The sequence below is a fragment of the Pteropus vampyrus genome, unplaced genomic scaffold (genome assembly GCF_000151845.1).
Source record: "Pteropus vampyrus isolate Shadow unplaced genomic scaffold, Pvam_2.0 Scaffold100, whole genome shotgun sequence".
Classification (NCBI taxonomy): domain Eukaryota; kingdom Metazoa; phylum Chordata; class Mammalia; order Chiroptera; family Pteropodidae; genus Pteropus; species Pteropus vampyrus.
Genome location: NW_011888881.1, coordinates 1,387,545 through 1,401,482, shown reverse-complemented (window position 1 = coordinate 1,401,482; position 13,938 = coordinate 1,387,545). Strand labels below are relative to the sequence as shown.

The 13,938-nt window shown below is 45.7% G+C and overlaps 1 long non-coding RNA gene across 2 annotated transcripts in view; it reads left to right on the top strand.

The window, feature by feature from the left end:
* The window catches only part of LOC105295110, a 41,026-nt gene that overhangs the window by 25,041 nt on the left and 2,047 nt on the right, over window positions 1–13,938 (top strand). For both annotated transcript variants that reach the window (XR_002781448.1, XR_002781447.1), the window contains one exon: window positions 9,081–9,184. This is a non-coding gene — a long non-coding RNA (uncharacterized LOC105295110). The remainder of the gene's footprint in view (window positions 1–9,080; window positions 9,185–13,938) is intronic.

The following is a 13,938-nucleotide window of genomic DNA, read 5'->3' as shown; positions in this document are numbered from 1 at the left end:
ACTTTAATTCTGTTGACTTTTTTTTGGAGTAACAAGACTTTCTCAGTGAAGAAAGTAGTGTAATGATTTACATTTTGGCTCAAACTCCTTAATCTGAATAGCTTATTCCAAAACCATTTCCTGTCATTGGGCCTGTGCCATCTAAACACACTTATAAAACCTAAATTCTAAATCGCTTTTGTCGACATGTGGACAACTTAGACTTTTCTACAGTTCAGAACTGGTTGTATTTGTCAGCAGTAAAGCTGCAAAAAATTACGAATAGAGTTTAAAAATTGTCACGTCAATAATGGAAAATCTTTGACTGACTCGACTCGCCCTACGAGTTGGTCTCTCGCATCTCCGGTCCGTGCGTGGCTACGCTGGGCTATCGTGTCGCTGAAAAGTGGTATCTGAGCTACTTTCTCTGTCTTAGATTCATCTACATTTCCAAGCAAACATCTGCATATGTGGTTTTTTAGTCTTAGCAACCTGAAGTACTGCGTGAAAAAAGGCTGAGAAGCACTAATATTTATCTGCGAGAGATTGAACGTCTGCTTCTATTAGCTTTTTAACTCAGTGCCCTTTCTTTCAAAGAATACTTTGGTTTTGAGCTTATTTGCTTATGATTTATATATAAGATCCGTTTAAGTTTTGGTTAGTGAGCGCATCTCCACAGATACCACATCGCGATAGCGCTTCATCCTCAGTTACGGCTGTGCAACAAGTCAATCGCGGGGGTCGTGTTCCTGATAGAATTAGTATAAACTTTTTTGGCCTCATCTATTTGGAATAACTTCCATCATTCTTATTTACTTTACTGCCAGTGCTGCATTCAGAAAAACGAGTGTCTGTTCTTGACAGAAAAGTCCAGTGAGGCTTATCTTGGCATATGTAAATTAGAGTTAAATCTAAAATCATTTTATTTTCCTAATTTAACTTTTTATAGTATAAATTCACAAAACAAGCTTGGCCGAAAATCATAATGATCGTAAAAATAATGAGTTTTTGAAGTAAACATGCCCACATTTTGTCAGGTTTTAGGTGACACACTCGGCTGAAATACCACACGTAAGCGGCGTGATTGTGCCGAACCAGCCTGCGGCGCGTGCCCCACACTGCTCACCATTCAAGGTCAACGGCATCCGAACCTGTTTGTGCCTTGTTTATTTTTATATAACGATAACGTGCATTGATGTGCTAACAGGAGGAACCTCGGGCGTTTGGTGAAGATCTGGGTACTTGGGTTCCGCGTTTGCTCTTTAACTGTTTGAATTGTATTTTTCTCATTTGTTAAATAATGTGTTTTAATTATATCGATGGTTCTCAAACCTGCCTGGGTTTCAGTCTCAGCTCTTTTATTCATTAAAGAAAAATAATCATCCCCTCACAGAGTTGTGGTTACGCTAAATGACGTAATAGGTGAAGAGTGCCTGGGACAGTGTTGGGTGCGGTGTGATCTCTCAGGGGCTGGACGCCCCGTTTTTCCCCTTCCCCGTTCTCTCTCCTGCCTTTCCCCCCTGCGGATTTTGTATATTGGTGAAATCAAGTTAAAATGAACATCAAGGGCAATCTTGAAGGGAGAAATAAGTCAAACGTGGTATTATTGGGTATATATATACCTATATATAAATATACATTATTAAGTGACCTGTTGGTGTGAGCCTGCGAAGCACGGTCTTCTTGCCCCAACTCAGGACGTCTAGGCTCCCAGGGGCCACCCAGCGCCCCAGCTCTCCGTGGGGCTGGCTGAGGCCCTCATCGGAACTGCGCCCCGGCCTGGCCCCCAGCTTCTTCTTTCCCCTCCTCCAGAAGAAGGGCCGATCTCCAGAGCACCCCCGATTGGCTGTCTGCACCTCGCTCTCCATCTCTGAGTTGGCTCTAGGAGAAAACCAGCCTTGAAAGCAACAAATTAAATAGTATAGATTAAATAGTATAGATTACATTACACTTGTGTTATTAAGTAGGTCCCTCTACTGGCAGGATTCAGTCTCTGTTTTCTAGAAGCCTGAAGCCGAATTCCATCCCTGCTTCTGTCATCTCAGTGTCTGCCAAGAGAGGGCAGTGGAGGCTGTTAAACCAGTAGCTGTGTGTTGAGAAAAAGGGAGAATTTAATTATCTGGGCACTTTGTTCTCCAAGAAAACTTTTGTTGTTGTTGTTGGCTCTTCCTATGTCATCCAGAGATCTGTAGGCTGTGTAGGCATAGACTTCATTTAGTGTGTTCTAACGAAAGCGGAAGGCCTAGGGACCCCTTTTAAAGGACACTTCAGAGCACAGGCTGTGCTTTTAATGTTTATCAGTGTTTAGAAGCATTTGAACAAAGTGCATTTTTTAAAAAAATCAAGGATGACTTATAAAGTCGGGGAATGTTAGATTCCAGAGTCGATCCCATTCAAACCTTTTTATTTCGTAGTTGGCAGAATGGCGTGTAAGCCTTGGAGCGGTGGGTTCAAGGGCACCGAGGAGAAATGGGGTTAAAATTCGGTCAAATGTTTTTCCACTCTGCCTTGCGCCGCTCCTTCCATTATAGGATTTTGGTTATTTCTAGGTTTTCAGGGAGTTAGAAACATTTCCTAAAGAAAAACACTGCAGAGATCCTCATGAATGTCACCGGTGGTGGGTTTTAGCATTGGCGAAGCAGGCCGAGTGTGACAGTCTCAGTGACTTCAAGTTTGGCACATATAGGATTTGTTTTCTCTGTATTTCTGGTCATTTTTAATGCTACTGTTATCATGTTTTTTGGTAAGTGTTAACTATTCGTATTCAAAAATATTTTTTGTTTGCTATTTCGACACTTCACACAATTTGTGAAATCAAATCTCATTGACCAGCGTCCATTTTGCATGATTTGGTTTCAGTTTGTGCTGTCCAGAATTCTCCTGGGTGGAATGCTGCTGCTTCAGAATAGGAAACCCTCTAGGGAACTTCTAAAAGAAGTGAAAATCAAACAACCACTCCCTTCATTTTTTTAATACCGATATTAAATTACCTAACAGCTTTGCTCGTCAAAACCTGCCACCAGAACTGATTAATTTTTAATACCAGTTATGTTTGGGGAGCTTCCTATATCCTGGTGTCCTTTGCTGAAATTCGAGGCAGAGTTCAGTGTGATTTATTTTTTGACGACCGTCTTCTCACGTGAATTAAAATTCCCCTTACTCTCAATTCCCTTTGTCTCTGTAAATATGTACCCTTGTTGTGGCAGACGCTTAAAGAATGAGGAAGTGTAACTACGAACGTGATGATTGTTAGATGGGTTAAGGTGCCGTCTCTGTCAATGTGCTTCGAATGTCAGTGGCGTGTGTGAGAAAGGGAGGGGAGGAGACCTTTCCTCTGTCGCCCTCCCTGCTTGTTTTCTTCGAGATTCACACCTGGGACCACTTGATCACCTGCAGAGTCCGTCACGCCTCGGTGATCAGTCCTTTCAATGCTGAGGCTTCTTTTTTTAATTGAAATATAATTGACATAACGTTACATTAGTCTCAGGTGTAGGACATAATGATTTGATGTTATGTATGTTGCAAAGTGATCGCCACAATAGCTCCAATTAGCACCTGTCACCATAGGTAGTTACAATTTCCCCCCCACTCTCCTGGCTACTTGCAAGTGTGCAACACAGTGTTAGTAACTGTGGTCGAGGCTTCTTCCTAAGGAGCCCAAAGCCCTGGACTCAGCATCAGTTTAGCATCCACTCAGCTTTCGTGAAGGTCCAGCTCTGACCCCCAGCTCTTCATTCGTTCCCCGTGCACCTTGTGCAGATAATCTAACGTTTCTCTGCTTTGGTTTCTTTATATATAAGACGTGGTTAAGAATACCTAACTCATAGTGTTGATGTGAGGACTGAGTGAGTCGGTAGCTGTGAAATGCTTAGTGTATGACAGTCACTTAATACGTGGCATCGTGACCTCATCAGCATCGTGACCGCATCAGCTTAGTGTACATGGCATCGTGACCGCATCAGCATCATGACCTCATCAGCTTAGTGTACGTGGCATCATGACCGCATCAGCATCATGACCGCATCAGCTTAGTGTATGTGGCATCGTGACCGCATCAGCTCTCGCCTTCAATGATGTCCCTCCTTTCGACTGCCAGGTACGCGCAGTGTTGATAGCTAAGAGCACCTTGTGTTATTCCATCTCCCAAAGGATGGAAATCTAGTAAGGCCAAATCTTCAGACAGAGGGATGTATTTCTGATGGAATTTCAGGCATTAACCAGTTGAATGGACGGATGTGATGACGTGTCTTTGTCAGTATCTTCATGGCTTCCGACACTATTCCACTTGAAGAATTTGCCCATTCTGCCTTTGGGCATGTCTGTTGGGCTTTGGGAAATTTGAATGTTCGCTTGTCAGGATGACTGCTTCTCTCATTCATTCTTCCTTTCCCCTACTTCTGGCCTTTATCTACTCTCCTCTCTCCTGTAAGTGACCCCCTATCTTCGTCTACCAACTAATTTTAAATATGATACTTTTGTTAAAATTGCTTTATGTTTGCATGTATCTACTAAGCATCGTTTAGTTACGATTCATGACTAAATTAAAGTATTTCTGCATTTAAGGCTTCAAAATTTGGAATGCTATAGCTCCAGTATATTGTACTGTGTACTCCGATAAGTGCAAGTTGCTAATAATGGACTAGTTAAGCACTCATATTTCTGAAATGTGATTCTGTAATTCTTTCATTAAACATATTTTACCACTTAGAAGTAAACTAGGGAGATTTCAAATATTTCTGTCTATGAAATACTGTACTTTGGTGGGTAGTTAGGTAAGTTTGGGACAGTGAACAGAAACCCACGGTGAGAATTTCAGTAACATCGCTTATGAAAAAGTGTTTTATAAAAGTTAATTATATGTGAGGAATCATAATCATTATTGCTGAAAAATTGAAAACCACACTCGAAGTCACTGTTGTCATAACGATGGCACTGGTCGGGAACAGGAGTGCGGCTGCAGGTTTGCGATTATCTTTCTAATCAGCTCTGAGAGGCTCTGACAGCACGAGCAGGGGTTCAGAGCAGCAGCAGTCCCACAGTTAGGGCTTTCCCCACACCTGCTGGATGCGGAGGACACATTTTTGTCCTAAATATGAACTGGTGAAAGTTGGGGTCAGATAGGTTAGAAATAGCTGTCGTAATGATGTCTGTTTTTGTTTAAGCATCACTTTAATAGTTCGAGGGATTCGGGGCTCTGTTTCCCTATCATACCCCTACATTTGCAATGAGCCCACTTTCTGATGCTGTGCTTTGCGACAGTATCCATTTTGTCACCCTGTTAAGCTCTGTGGAAGACCATTGGGTGGTCTTCCGCCGCTGCCCAGGGAGTCAAAGGGCAGCTGACGCCCTATCTGTGGACAAAGAAAACGTTTGCCTTCCCTGCTCTTCTTCCTTTACGAAACAGCGTTCCGGTGCTCCGCAGCGCAAAAACATTTATGGCTTACGACGTCGTCATCACCCCAGCTCCCCTTCCCCCACGCTAGTTCATGTGGCGATGCTTGCTGGCAGCAAAGGGACTGTGGCATTTGGAAGAGGCATGATGCCAACGCTGTGGCTCGTGGCGGCTCTTTTTCAGAGACCCCCCCCCACTAAGCTCAGGCTGGGGCCCGTGGGCTGTGCGGGGCTGTGTTTGGCCACCTGGGAGGCGGCCCTGGAAGGAGACTGGCTCGGCGTAGGTGACGTGGTACCCTGGCTGCCTTTCGGGGGAGAGCTTTATTTTTAACTCTGCTCCCCATTTCAGATGATTGCTGAAGTCAGGTCGTAGGGAAGAGAGCTTGGTTTTTCATTCTTATCCCTTTTTTTCCGATTTGGTAGAGTTCACAACCATTTCCCTTCTGGCACTAAAAGAAAGGAATAAAATGTTTGGCTTCTCTGGAAAATGTTATGTACGTAGCACTAAAGGTTTGCCATATGTTTTCCTGCCTGTAGTTTCCGGAGAAACATTTCTCTTCTTTTTTTTGGATCTTCTGTTGCTCAGGGATATTACAAATAAAATAAAATATGCAATTCAGTCGCAATCTTCAGGGCGGGAAAGAGGTTATGAATATGTAGACAATGACGTGGCCTCACCCACTAAGAGCTCACCAGTACTACAGCATAAGGCAGACTGGGCTGGGGTTCACAGAGGAGCGTTCATCATATGCTTTGAGGGCCCAGAGCACTTAATACGGGGGCCAGACGGTGCTCCCTGGGAGACGTGGGGCCCTTACAGGTGAGAAGGGTTTATGGACGGAGGGCAGGCCACAGGCCTTTCCCAGCCAGTGAGCTGCGTGGAGGAGGGCGGGGGTCCTGAGGACGCTCGGCGGGTGTCTGCAGTGGAGATGGACGCTGTCGGTGAGAGCCAGGCGTGTGGTCGGTGTCCTGGGAGACAATGCCAGGCAGACAGGTTGGGGCTGGATCGAGGGGGCCAAGGGACTTCGTAGTACTAGATCTCTTCCCATAGCATTTGGAACCAGCTGAAATATTTTTTTTCTTAAAAAACATCACCTACATTTTAGTGAAGCGGGAATCAGCAGGAAGACTAGTTCACGACGTGACCTGTCTTATTTTGTCATCTTTGGGAAGAGTGACTTTTAAAACTGATCAAATGAGAAATATACGGAGAGGCTTTAAAAAGGATAACTTCTACTGCAAATGGGAAATTCTCTGATTCTGAAGGAAATGACCTTTGACCTTCACATGATCATGTCTACACTTATTTAAAACTTAGCATTGCTTTCTTTACCTTCATGCCTTCTACCTTCATTTAAAAAATAAAGACAGCACAATAACATTACATGAAGTTTGGAAACAGCAGGGACAGTGTGCCCGTGAGCCCCCTCCTGTCACGGAGCTCCTGCCATCACTCTGGCCCTGGGGTAGGGCACAGTTGGACTTTGGTTGTTTCTGCCAGCCTGGCATTCATTGCTGTTTCTTCCTTGAGTAGCACTCTGATGTTCCCTGGAGAAACAAAGTACTCTTGGGCCATGCGGTTGGTGCAGAACTGACCTGTCGCTACATCTAGAAAGGTCCTGGCATGGCCACGTGGACAGCTGCATCGTCCTGCCTGTGGCGATGTGTTTAGGGACAGGTATGTGGTCAGTCCAGGCCATTCAGAACCACAGATGCGGTTCTGTGACTTTCTGTTGGGAGTTTTGGAAAAGAAGCATGCTGGGATTGATGAGAACGTAGAATATAACTCTAAATCTGCTGGTGGCCATCTTGCTACCACACGGTGGGGGGTGGGGGTGGGGAAGCAGAACCAACGCCGAGAGAGAGAGAGAGAGAGAGAGAGAGAGAGAGAGAGAGAGAGAGCGAGCGAGCGAGAGAGAGCGAGAGAGAGCGCGCGCCTTCTGATGACCTCTCTTGAGCATCGGCCATGCTGGAAATTGGCCGATGGATTTGTTGTTGTCGTTGTTGTTATACCTACCGAAACTTCACTGCTTTGGCCACTTTGGACTGTGTCGCTGTCACTGACGAGTGCATGCACGTAGAGAAAAAGCCGAGGTGTTAGGGCTTGAACTCAGAGGGAGAAGCCGGTCCGTGGGAGCTGCGGTGGTGTGGGAAGCTGTAATGTTGGCGACGTGTATACGATGAGCTCTGAAGGACGCCGAGGGTTGCTTCGTTTCATCAGGCTCAGCTCTCTGTCGCACTCTGCAGCATCTGCTGAGTGGTATGCTTCCGCCTACCTGGCCAAGGACGGGGCACTTCCAGGTACCCTAGAATCAGCGTTTAGGAAAGGAGGGAGGCCACCCCACCTTCCACCTGTCTACCTGGGATCAGACTTGGCATAGATGTGCTTTTGCTTTCAGTAGCTCTGAGTGCACAGAAAGGACTGGAAATGGGGTCGGCTCTGGTCATTTTGAGAGGATGAGGGGCGGGCCATGTTAGGTGCTTGGTTTTCTTCTCTTTATTCTCATCCCAGATGATTTTTCCTGGTGGAATCTGGCTAAAGTGAACTTCAAGGACAACCTGTAGGCTGTTTACAGCAATAGAGCGAGTTACTTATTGTGGACTTTCAGGATCCAAGAGCAGAAATGCCTCCCGTCCTTGCCAACTGTCTCTGCATCGGTGCCGAGATGCTGGCAGCGTAGGCACTAACTGGGGGACGTCTGGGAGAAGTCTGCGTGGCACCGAGAATGTTCTAGGGCATGCTGGAAGGGAAGCAGGGGTGAAAGTGGGCAGGTTTTCAGAGCAGGCTTGAGCTCTTACGTCCTTCACGCTGCTGGCTCTGGCCTCGCTCCTGCCTTGAGCTGCGATTGCAATCATGATCTCGGCAGGCGTATACCAGCTCCAGTCGAGTTGCAGATGGTTGACACCCAAGCCAACAGAAAACGCGCATAATCCACGGGCTAATAGATTCTTGCAAATCCTCCAGAGACAGCAGGACGCGCAGCCATACCCAAGCTGTTCCAATTTCTGCAAACTCCAAACTGGTTAGGCGGGAGAAGATCAAAGGCAGGCATTTAAGTCACAATGAAAAGGTAGACCGATTATATATTGGAGTGGCTTTGCATTTTTAAACTGAATGCGTCTTTCTTCCCTTCACTCACGTGTTCTTTTATCTAGCTCTGACCCCCAAACCACATGTTACCTCCTCTAGTAAATCCTAGTGAAACAGAATGCTGCCCACCCCTTGCTTTTTTGGTAGGTTATTCATTCTGCCCTAATGAAGAAATCGCGTAACGGCAGGCAGAAGCGATCAGGCTGGCTGGCACAGTGCGGAGGGCCCTGGCCTGGGAATCTCGAGATGTACTTTCCTCCTAACCCCGTCTTTACGCTTTGTGGACCTCGATGAGGGTTAGTGTATGAGTTTGTTACTGCTGCTCTAACAAACGCTCATAAACGGCGTGGCTTAAACAATGCAGGTTTATTATCCCACAATTCCATAGGTCAGAAACCCAATCTGGGTCTCACCAGGCTGAAGCAGAGTGTCGGCAGGCTGTCTGTCTTTCCGGAGGCCCCAGGGGAGAATCTGTTCCCGTTCCTTTTCCAGACTCAGGAGGCCGCTGCACCCCTTGGCTTATGGCCTCTTTCTTCCATGTTCAAAGCCAGCAGCGGCAGGTCACGGTCCCACATCACGTCTCTGGCTGACTCTTCTGCCTCCCTCTTCTGTTTTTAAGGAGTCATGTGATTAGATGGAGTCTACTGGGATGACCCAGGATAATTTCCCATCTCAAGATCCGTACCCCTGTCACATCTGCAGAGTCCCTTTTTGCCATGTAAGGTAAGAAGTTTGCCAGTTCTGGGGATTAAGGCCAGGGCATCTTTGGGTGGGGGAAGGGGGTGGCATGACGTTAGTGTGCCTGCCAGTTATTTAAATCTATCAATACTAAATTCTGTTCTGGAAGCTTACGGTCTTCCCAGCACTGTCCTACAAATCAAGAATACGATCTACACGTGACCCAGATTCCACTCAGTCTCTGATACACAAGGCTGCAGACTCGTACCTGACAGGCCAAGTTAGGCCCACAGTCTCGTAGGCCGGCCTACGTGCTTTCAAAATGTCTGTTTAATAGAAAAATTTTAAATTGGGAGATGCCACACAAGGACACACATTTCCAGCTTCTCTTGAAGGAACAACAACAAAACAACAACAAAAAGGAGACTCTGATAATACCAGGGTGCGTTGTCTGTTTGCTCGTTTGTTTTTTGCCTGACAGCAGCTAGCCAGAATCGAGCAGTGCCTGTTGATTTTTGAACCTCCTTGTCTATGTTGCCTGCCCAGTGGTCCCTGAGTAGGCATTGGAATTTTCGAGCTGTGTTCTAGCCCCGCTGTGACGTCACCCTTACTATGTAATAGATCTTCACCTTGAGGACCCGGAAGTGCTGTAAGTCCCGAGTCATTCGGTGTGATTTATTCATTAATCGTGGAGCTACACAAACAGATCACTATATTTCATGTCTTTTTTTTTTTTTTTCTGGTTTCAAAAACAACACACATATTATGGAATTTGAGAAGGTGTCCCAGCTCACCGCAGCTACACCCCTACCGTGAACATTACAGTTAATTGAGGTTTTCAATATTATTGGCTTCTTTCTGTCTGTAACATTAAAACAAGGTAACTGTTTCTAGGTTGTAAATTATGGGTTGTTTTAGTAGCCTTCTATTTGAAAATGTGTTTTCCAGCTATCCTAAGTGCAAGTGATACTTTTATAATCTGACAAAATTTAACGGCAGTTATTTATTTCAGAGACGTTCTTGTGCCACTAGGCTTTGAGCTGCCACTACTGAGCTCCCGGCAGAGAGTCGAATGGAAATTTATTCATTGCTTGGTATTTTGAGACTTGCAATTCCCTTCCTAGATTATTCACAGCTGTTTATAATCCAAAAGGCAAGGTGTGAGATTTTTTGATAGAAAAAAGCAAAATAAAAATAAAAACCAACCCATAGTTCAAAAAGCTACATATTCCACATCTAATCCAAATATTATTTTGTTGAAAGAGCAAAAACATTTAAATCACATTTGAGGTTTTCAAATTATGTCTGATGATCATGTTACCGTGAACAATTACAGACTCCTTGAAATCTAACTTTTTGCCTTACATGTTACATAAGTCCAAAGGGGTGTTTTTAATCTAAATTAAAGCTGCAAGGGCCATGAAAGTATAGAACAGTGGAAAGAAACTTTGTTAGAGGTGGGAAGATTCATCTTCAAAGTACCCCTTTCTGAAGTGAACCCAAGAGGTGAAAAGTGAATTAAGAATTAGTTACATAACTTGAGCTTGTGTTTTAAAAGCTTTCAAACGGTGTCTTTTTTCTTGTTTTACACTACGACTCATTGGACCTATAAAATTTAGCTGGACTTTTTAAAAATGGAAAACCTTCACAGAAAAGCACACAATAAAGTCTTATCGGTGATGAATTATACCCAAAGTTAGATGACCGAGATCAAATGTCCCCTAATTCTGGTTTCCTCAGAGCAATGAGCCAGTGGAGAAGTTAGCGTTTCAGATAAGAATATGCCATGAACACTTTTGTTTCAGGGTGAATTTTTGTGTTTAAGCGTAAAGAAACAGAGGTGCAATTTCAAATTATCTATTGACTGCTCGAATATTCACCAAGTCAGGCAATTTGTAGTTTTTTCTCTTGGAGGCAGAATCCCTTGCTTTGCTGTAATTTCCCACTGTACCTGGTTAAAGAACAGGTTCTCCCCTTCACTGAAGGGGGGTGCACGTAGCAAATTGGGAAGAAAGCGGTTTGATGGCAACTGCTTGTGGTTGTAACTTTCAATTTTCCTGGGTTCCCTTCTCTTCCTGAGGCCTTGAATTCATTGTATCTATAAAAAAGGCAAAAAGGCAGGCTGGTAATGAGCTTGGCTGTGTTCATTCCCCTCTCCTGCCACTCAGGGGTGTATTTTTCAGTATTTGAAAGTTCAGCATTTTCAAAAGGGTGAGTCTATTTAAGGACTACTTTATTTTTGTATTTTGGGATAATAGATAATATGTTTCAAGCAACTCAGTGTGCATGTGAGTGTGTGTGTGTGTGTGTGTGTGTGTGTGTGTGTGTGTCTGCATTTGAAGGGGATTCTGAAACCTGGAGAACTGTTATTTGCTACTTTGTCGTTGACTTTCCAAGGGGTTTGGTTGTCCCAGAATTGGCACTTAGCCAAGGGGAAGGAAAGGTTATAGTTCAAACATTTCATGCTATCTCTATTTTGTAGAAACTATATATTTGATAGGAGATTAGGACCTTTCTCAAAAATTTACTATTTTTTTTTTCAAATAAAACAGCCCGAATTAGCCATTTCTTTCTTTAATTATGTCAGCGGTGTAGAACAGTGAGGACATTGGGATGGAGACTACCACTGTCTGGATTTTGTTTGCTCGAGAGCTCAGCAGAATGTGTGCTTCACGGCCGACTAAAGTTCCCTTGACGTTTGGTTTGTGTCAGAGACTCATGGCGCTCAGCTCCTGGAGAGCAAACAGGTTATTTTTCCATGCCGATTTGGCACGGCAGCCCTGTGGGAAGACACCTCCTGGATCAGGGTGGGAGACCCCCTCTGCCGTGTGGCCCAGTGGCTCTACCACAGCAGCCGATGCCACTCAGTGAGGAAGGCGAGACAAGTGGAGGGAATCTCACGCGCTCGAGCTGCCATGTGTCTCCTGACCCCAGGGCAGGCCCCGTGGAATCCACCGATCCCATCCGCTCCTCTTGGCAAGTCTGCCGACTCCGGGGCGGGGACAGGGCAGGTGGGACCATCTGGCTTTCCTCCCCGCACGTGTTGGAGAAGACATGTCTAAGGACGTGTCTCTGTCACACCCCTCCCTCCCTCTGTCCGTAACCATCCTTCTCTGCCACGGCCACCCCGCGTTCGTGGAGGGGTCTCTGGAAGGCTGCATCCTCAGGATTCGGGGTGGAAGCAGGAGGAGGTCCCTTCTGCTCTTGTTCCTTGAAGTGCAGCTGAGGAGATGGGCGTTTCTGGTACCCATTCTGCCGTCCTAGGAATGAAACCCAGGGATGTGGGGACGTGTGGGAGGATGGGACAGAAGCCCTCGCTTGCATGTCACTCTTCTCTTCTGCTCTCTCAGCTCCCTAGTTCAGCCTGGGAGTGGCTCTGGGGACTTCCTCTGCAGTGGGAAATAACTCGTGCATCACGTCCTCTGCCTTTCCTACCTTGCTGCTTAATGGGAAAAAGCAAGCAAAGAATGCCCGAATCAGTCTGTCTCTGGCTTTTAACCTAAAGGGAAGCTTCTGGCATGTAGAAAACCGTTTTTTCTTTCTTTCTTTCTTTCTTTTAAATTTCTCTTAAGTACATAGCTTTTGCTATTGATACCGATTGCTTTCATAACTAGTCCACTGCTTATGACTTCAAAGTCAAGGTTGAGCAGCGACTTCGTTGTTCTCTGTCCTCTGGCAGAGCAGTGACTACACGGTCACAGAGGCAACAAGACAACGCAGGGTGAAAATGTATCCAGTCAATACCAGGAATATCGAAAGCCACCAGAATGCCAACACAGCTTTACATTTCTGTGTCATTTTGTGTCTTGCAAACCGTTTTATGATGAAATACTTAATTCCTTCTACCGTTGTGCAAGGTGGATCTTTCTATTTCCATTTCGTATGAGGGGGTTGAGACTCAGATAGATCAGGGGGACAGCCCAGGCTCACCTCTGTCACAGGCGTTTGGTCCTCACTTGGAACTGAGGCATTCTGATTCCTAGTGCTCTGCACTCCATCAGAGCCTTGGTTCCCGGATCAGTAGGTCTTGCGGCTGCTTGGGTTGTTACATTCTTCTGCCAGATGCTTTCCTAGGCCTCGTGGGCCACTGCCCTTCCTTCGTTCTTGACGGGTTCTTCTGTCTGTGTTGAAGCTCGCTCCTGTGGTTTTAGCCTGGGTGTCGGCTGCTTGCTCCGACTCATGTCTCGCTCAGACCCAGATCAGCTCGCACTCCTGCCTCCCTCCGGCTGGGCTTCCCACCCCGCCCAGTGCCCCTCTGCCCGTTGACCGTGGTAGATCATAACCAGCTCTCCTGAATGATTAGCGTAGCGACCGGTGACCGTTGCCACTTTCCAGCATCCTGCATTCTCGTTTTAGAACCTAATACTGTCTTAATAGCCTCACATAGAAATCCTTATTGGCATTTGGGGCCTGTTGATTGCAGTCTAGCTCAGAGCTGAAGAGCCGAGTTAATGGTTTTTGCCGTTTTGGGGGCTATCAGGGACATATTAGCTCTGAGGAGACTAGGACAAATGTGGAAATTGTAGAGCACGTGTTCCTAAGAACTGTTGTCTTTCATGCCATGGAAGTTGCACAGTGGATTAAGTAGTTGGCCTTGACTTCTGCCACTGACTCGCTGTTTCAGCGTCTAGGCAGTGGGGCAGTGCGGAATACACATCTCCTTTGCCGTGGATCGTCATGTTTTCCTGTTGACGCAGAATCCATTTGAGTAGCAGGATGAAGTTAACGCTTAAAACACAGAGTCGGCTCACCGATATGCTTTGAATTCAGCTGCACATGATGTATACTTACAGCTCCAT